The following is a 6,997-nucleotide window of genomic DNA, read 5'->3' on the forward strand; positions in this document are numbered from 1 at the left end:
CCACAGATGGCTCAGTTTGACTTGACTGCAGTTGTGTTGAGTCATAACCATAAACATTGTCCCAGAATAACCCAAGCTGGTTTCCCCTGCATGGATTTCCAGTAAACTATAACGTACCAAGCCATGAGAGTGGTATGTGAGGCTTTACAACTGGACCCAGGCTGTATGGATCAGCCTGACTCTTTGACACTAGCTTCAAGTATAATCTGAATGAAGACATTTTGGTCCTGACCCACCAACATACCCTTTTTTATTTGTTTCTTAAATTTGTTTTTTGTCTGAGCCAGGTACTGATGATTCACACCTATAATCCTAACTATGCAGGAAGCTGAGATCTGAGGATTACGGTTAGAAGCCAGCCTGGGAAAGAAAGTCTGTGAGTCTCTTATCACCAATAAACTGCTCAGAAAAAGCTAGAAGTGGTGCTGTGGCCCAAGTGGTAGAGTACTAGCACAAAGAGGCTGAGAAACAGTGCCCAGTCCCTATGTTCAAGCTCCAGGACTGGCAAAACAAAACAAAACAAAACGCCAAAGCATTTTTTTTGGGGGGGTCTAGGTCCTAGAACTTGAACTCAGGGTCTGAGTGTTGTCCTTCAGTTTTGTTTTTTTCTTTTCCTTTCAAGGCTGGTGCTCTATGACTTGAGCTACAACTCCACTTCTGGCTTTTTTGGTAATTAAAAATTTGGAGATAAGAGTCTCATGGATTTTTCTTCCTGCCTGGGCTGGCTTCAAACCTCGAGCCTCAGATCTTAGCCTACTGAGTAGCTAGGATTACAGGCATGAGCCCTCAGCACCTAGTTTACCTTTCTTCCAACCCAAGAGTCCAACTGGCCTTCCTGCTTCACCAAAGCCCACAATTCCATCATTTGGTCCCCAGCAAGTTGTACTCTGTGCCTTCTGGATCTGCCTGGTTTCTTTCTTCTGTCATAGTCTGCCTTGGGCAGGTCCTCATCCATGAGGACTGAATTGTTTTGGTAAATGAAGCAACTTGGTTTCAGTCCCAAAGTCACAGTTTTCAGATACCAGACTTGATCACTCTGTACTGAAGTGTCCAGGAGCATATGCATACATGCATTTTCACCAGAGCTCACATCATACGCACACATGGAAATGGTCTTGCCCCATTCTGAATCCGGAACCTAAGTTCCTGAGCATGCAACAAGAAAGCACCAATGTGAGGTAGTAAGTTTCTCAAGTAAGTTTCCTATTAATGGAATGGAACTAGGATATTGCCATGACCTAAATTCCAGGAACATTACATAAAGGAGCCTGCTACTATTTGCATGGTGGTTGATTTTCCTTGGAAGAACAGAAAAGGTAGTTACTTAGTGGTATAACCTCAGGAAACAAGGGAAGGGGTCAGGAAGGAAGGAGAGAGGGAAAGGGAAAGAGAAAAGAAAGATAAAATGAGAGAGAGAGAGAGAGAGAGAGAGAGAGAGAGAGAGAGAGAGAGAGAGAGAGAGAGAGAGAGAGAGAGAGAGAGAGAGAATTGCAAGCTAGGTCTCTTAAATCCTTTTCATTAATACAAACCTTTGGCTTCCTGCATGTTCCCAGGTTCTTTGACGTAGCCCTTGGTTCTGTCTTTTCCAGGACGAGCCCAGAATCTTCTATTTCAAACTCTCCTTCCTCCTGACGTCAGTAGAGTACTGGCAACCAGATTTTGAAGTGGAGTTGTGACTCAGGGAGACCTGGGGTGGAAAAGAGGAAGCATTGTGCAGGGGCAGCGGAGGGAGAGTACCTCAGGGGTCCTGGGAGTCCTCCACCTCACTCCTCACCTTCCTCACCGGCCTCCACTCTGACTGAGCTTAGTTCTATGCAGTCGTCTCTCCTTGGTGAGAAGAAATTCAATATTCTATCTTGGGTTGGCTGATGATTTGCGATCAGAAAATATGAAAGAGAAAAGGTAGGAGGAGCAAAGTGACCAATTCAAGGAAAGAATCTTCTTTGCAGAAAGAAATGTTGGCCCTGAAAGTGAAATGGATAAGACTACATGATGCCCTGTAGCCTGACGAATTCAGTGTTGGCAATTGTGGTGATGGCCACCAATACCCTTCCCTAACACACACACACACACACACACACACACACACACACACACACACACACACACACACAGACCACACCAGATCTCATTGGCTTGTTACTAAGTTTAGTAGTTTTCTGAAAGGTCATTCTAAGTTAAATAAAACATGACACAGTGGTTCAAAGATCTAGGCTCAGCTATACTGTGTCTCACCACTCCTTTGTGCCAGTCAGAGGACAGAGATGAAAGAGAGCTTGAACCGTCATGAGACAATCTCCATAGGCCAGGCCTATGGGACACATAGCATTATGCGACTGCTTCCCAGGACTAGTCAGCTTGCCCCCACAGAGATACAAGGCAGTCATAACTAACAGTGTGGAAGAGAAGCAAGGCAGAGCTGATAACTTTGCTTTACTTGTGGGCTTCTAAAAAAGTGCTTCAAAGGATGATTTCAGGTTCTCTACATCACCACCCTGTCCCTCTTTTCCCAATGGTCACTAACACATGCCATGTAGTTCACAGCAAGACTCTCAGATTTATCCCATATGTCAAACAACTGAGAAGGAAACTCATGATTTTAAACTCTCAGATACAGTCCATGTGTCAGAAATCCCAGCTGCTATAATTTTGAAACATCTTCTATTAGACACCCATATGTAGGTTGTTTTACCTGCTATAAGGATTAGCATTTTTATGGCAAATTGAGTTTTGCAAGTATGATATGACAGACACTTTATGATAAGACAGACACTTTGGTTTATGCATATTATAGAAACATTACAAAGGTGGCTAACCATGTACCTCTGTTTTTAAGAAACATGAAATAATAAAAACCCATTGTATTGTTGGGTGAGTTGGCATACGCCTGTAACCCAGCTACTACTATAGATGTGAACATAAGAGAGGAACAAAGTTTCTAAAGTTGGTCCAGGCAAAGACACAAGACTATCAGAATAAAGCAAAAAGGGTTTGCCTAGCAAGTGCCAGGCCCTGAGTTCAACTTCTATCCCTGACAATAAGAATCTTATAAATCTATTTATATTTATTGAATCTCCACATGATTTCTTTTATATCTTAAGATATTGTCTTGGAAACTTGCTCAGTCATCCTTGTTTAGCAGAAGATGAACTAGCCAGGCATAGAAGAGGGGGAGAGGGAACAATCCATTGGGCTCTGATTCTGTTATCTCCTGGTTACTGAGAGGAGGGAGTTTTTAGGAGAGCACTAATTCTTCAATGTGCTGAAAGGTACAGATGACCTTTCTTTGTGTCATCCTTCTTGAGCATGTCAGGTGGCTACACAAAAAATCCATGTGAGTGGGAGAAGAAGGAATGTGACTATTGTAATCCAGTTAAACACATTTATCTTGAAATGAGAGTCAACCTGCATCCCTGTCAACCTACCTGCATACCTGTACAAGAATATGTGTCTATGCAGGTACACATTCTGCTATTGTTCCTGCCAAGTAAGTTTTATTTTCATTGATCATCCACTTCTTCATGTCAGAGATTGTTTCTTCTAGTACTTTTACCCTCATCCCTACTCCTCAAGTATATATACAGCCTTCTAGTCTCTCAGCTGACTGGTGCTGCTCATGAGCCACTGGTAGACCTTTCAGCCCTCACTGATATCATAGTGACTTGTTGCTGATGCTTGGTTATCACCTGTGTGTCATGAAACAGCAATGCAACTGCATGTGTCAGCAAACAGAAGGCAATCTGTCCTTGGGTCCTGTCTTCATGTTGATGGAGTTGACCTTTCAGTTGACCTCCATTACATGGCCTCAGAGCAACTTAGGAGTCAAAATACCCATAATACAGCTCAGATTGGGGAATATATGTTTGACAGGTTTTTTTTTTTGCTTTGTAACTTTTGTTTTAGAATTTCATTTTCAATCACAACCCCCAAGTATAACTTTGTTTTTCTGGAGATTGTGTTGCCTACCTAAAAGTCTCTTCTTCCTGGTTTTTACTAACATACTCTCATTCTTTGCCCAGGTACAAAGCACCCAGCCAATGTTTCTGTTCCTGAAGAGTCCCTTACAGCTGGAGAGGGACCTTTGCATAGGCTCTAGCGAGTAATATGCAAGCTAAAGTATTCTATAGTCTGGTCAGAAAAAAATCCAGTTAAGATAACTGGAATGGTAGTATACACTCCCTTAGCTTTCTCTCAGTTGCTACCTGAAACATGAGCCTTCTCAAATCACTTACCTACTGTATTATTTAGGTCTTACATATTATTGTTCATTCTTTGAAAAAAATATCTTTAACTTACACTCCTCTTCAGTGAAAATGTATCAAAAGCAACTTAACAGCAGAAACTACTTTTTTCAAGCAATGGTGTTTGTGTATGGGCACTTGTCATTAATCTTTAAACAATGCAAGTATTTACATAGCATTCATGCTGTATTAGATACTATAAAACATATACAGATGATTGAAATGGAGGATGCTATGTATAGGTTAAATACAAGCACTATGCTCTTTCATATAAGGGACTTGGTTGTCTGCAGATTTGGATATTCCAGAGGGGCTCTTGGAACCAGTCCCCTGAAGATGTCCAGGATAATGGCACCTGAATTTGATGGATGTCCTCGTGCCACCTAACACAAAAGAAGACTTGGTGTCTTCCCCTCTTCCAGGACTTTCTTCTTTCACTATTTTTGACCAACAAGTAAGTGAGTTCATTGCCTGAGCAGAATTAGGTCAGACCCGAGCTGAATAGCAAACTGACAGAGGGAGTTTGGCGCCAGCTTTGATTAAATGAGAAGTGAAAAGAAAGTCTCACTCTGAATCCAAATATGGGAATTTGGAAGGGAAAAGGCTAATATTAGATTGCTGAAGAATTAGTTCAAGAAAGATAGAATTATTACTGGGAATCAGGGAGTCTCCCTCCAGCTCCATACTTTACTATATTTTTAAAAAGTCACATCCTTGTATTGATAGGTACTTAAAAGACTTGTGTTGTTAAGTAGAAATTGCTACTTTTATGTGGAAAGCTTTGAGTGTGTGTGTGTGTGTGTGTGTGTGTGTGTGTGTGTGTGTGTGTGTGTGTGTGTGTGTGTGTGTGGTGGAACTTGGACTCTGGGCCTGGGCGCTGTCCCTCAGCTCTTCAGCTCAGGGTGAGCGCTCTACCTCCTGAGCCACAGTGCCACTTCCTATGGAAAGTTTTAGGAAACTATGTTATTGCTCTTCAGATAGCACATCATGCACTTAATAGTTATTACAAGGCTAGTTGTCTTTTCCCCCCTTAATTCCTTATTACCATTAAGTATGCATACATAGGAGTTTCAATCAATAGTCTATGAGTACAATGCATCTTGATCAATGTCATTCCTTTCACCATTCTCCTTTCACCATTCTCCTCCATCTCCCCCAACCCCACCCATCCCCTCAAATTACCTGGTTCCATTGTCACATAGGCACATTGAATATGATGACTGTATTTGCCCATCCTTCCTCTCTCCATTTATCTGTCCCCTCCCCTTGACCTCATTCCCCCTCTGACAAAAGCTCTTTCAGCTTTCCAGTATTCGTTTTGTTAAACCCTAAGTTCATGGTTCAGAGGGATTACACCAGTGGTATCCTCCCTTGCGTCTACCATATTTTGTCAGTCTGTTCTTGTGGATATGCAAATACAGGGCTAGTTCTTAAGAGTTTTAATATTGCCCCACCTCTCTGTCACAAAGAGAGCAGCTTCTGACACTCCGGTTTCCATATAGAAATGACAATCTCATTAATGATGCTAAATTTATATTGTAAAGATGTTATCACCACTCTCACACCAACTGCTTATGTTAAAAAATTACTAATTGGTTTTAGCAAATGCCTTATAAAAAGGTGGCTAATTTTAACTATTTTCCTCCTCCCTGTTTTAGAACAATAACAAAAAAATAGAGTGATTCAGAGAAAGCAATCTGTTACCTGGAGAAATTCAAGATTTTTTTTTTTAAAGATCTTTGATTAGAAGTTTAAAAGAAAAGATGGTTCAGGTAACAAAGAGAATTGAACTACTATCAAAAGCTGGTGTCTTTCTCCCAAAGTGTAATGATAAAAATATCAATTTCAATGGCTTTAATTGTGTTTCTAATTTACTTTTGGGATACCTGCCCAAAATGCTGTGTGGACATCCACTGCACTGTCTCATGTCATAATGCTAGATCTTTCCTTCTCTTCCTTTTCAGATACTTATTTTTTTTTTATTTCAGTCAGGTCTCTGATCTTGTTACCCCACACTTGCTATCTTTATAGCCTTGCCACCCCTAACTCTACAGTCTCCCCGCTTAGACAATGCATCCCAAGATGGCGTCTCTTTAACAACTCTCTTCTCCATAACCTAATCTTCCCTGCCAGTCTTAACCCCTTGCCTATTCTGACACTTTCTGGAAAAAATACAACTCCAGAATCCATCAGCTAAGATTAAGAATGCTGTATTCTTAATCAGAACTGATATGTATTGCTAGGGGGAAGAATGTTCTGTGCATTCTTCCAGCACAAACTCATGGCTTCCAATGTCAGTTCCTCCCTCAAAATGTTCCCAAATCCTACTTAATCCTCCAAAACTCTCATTGCTCATGGTGACAGGGGACAAGTTGGTCTCTGACTGTGCCCAGTTGCAGCCTTGCTCTGCCTCTTAGTGTTGCACAGATTTGGTGCTTGCCAGGCTCACAGGACCTTCTCTTTGCTGAGATAATGTTAAATGCCACAAAGAAGAGCTGTGGAGCTAGGTCCTGGTGCTGCCACCCATTGGTTGTGTAAATCTGGCAAGTTTCTTCATGTTGTGAGACTCCATTCTTCACCATATAATACATATAAAAAGGATGAAAATAATTAAGTAATGATTAAGTGGTAATTCATTAATTAAATGAAAATAAGTAAGCAGCATGGCTGTAATTTTAAAATTCTAGTCTGACAATCTCCATCATTTAATTATAGTTGTTATTAAATATTAAATTCAATTGGTGATCTAGTGGGCT

Source organism: Dipodomys merriami, unplaced genomic scaffold (genome assembly GCF_024711535.1).
Source record: "Dipodomys merriami isolate MVZ:Mamm:240054 unplaced genomic scaffold, mDipMer1.0.p SCAF_6, whole genome shotgun sequence".
NCBI lineage: Eukaryota > Metazoa > Chordata > Mammalia > Rodentia > Heteromyidae > Dipodomys > Dipodomys merriami.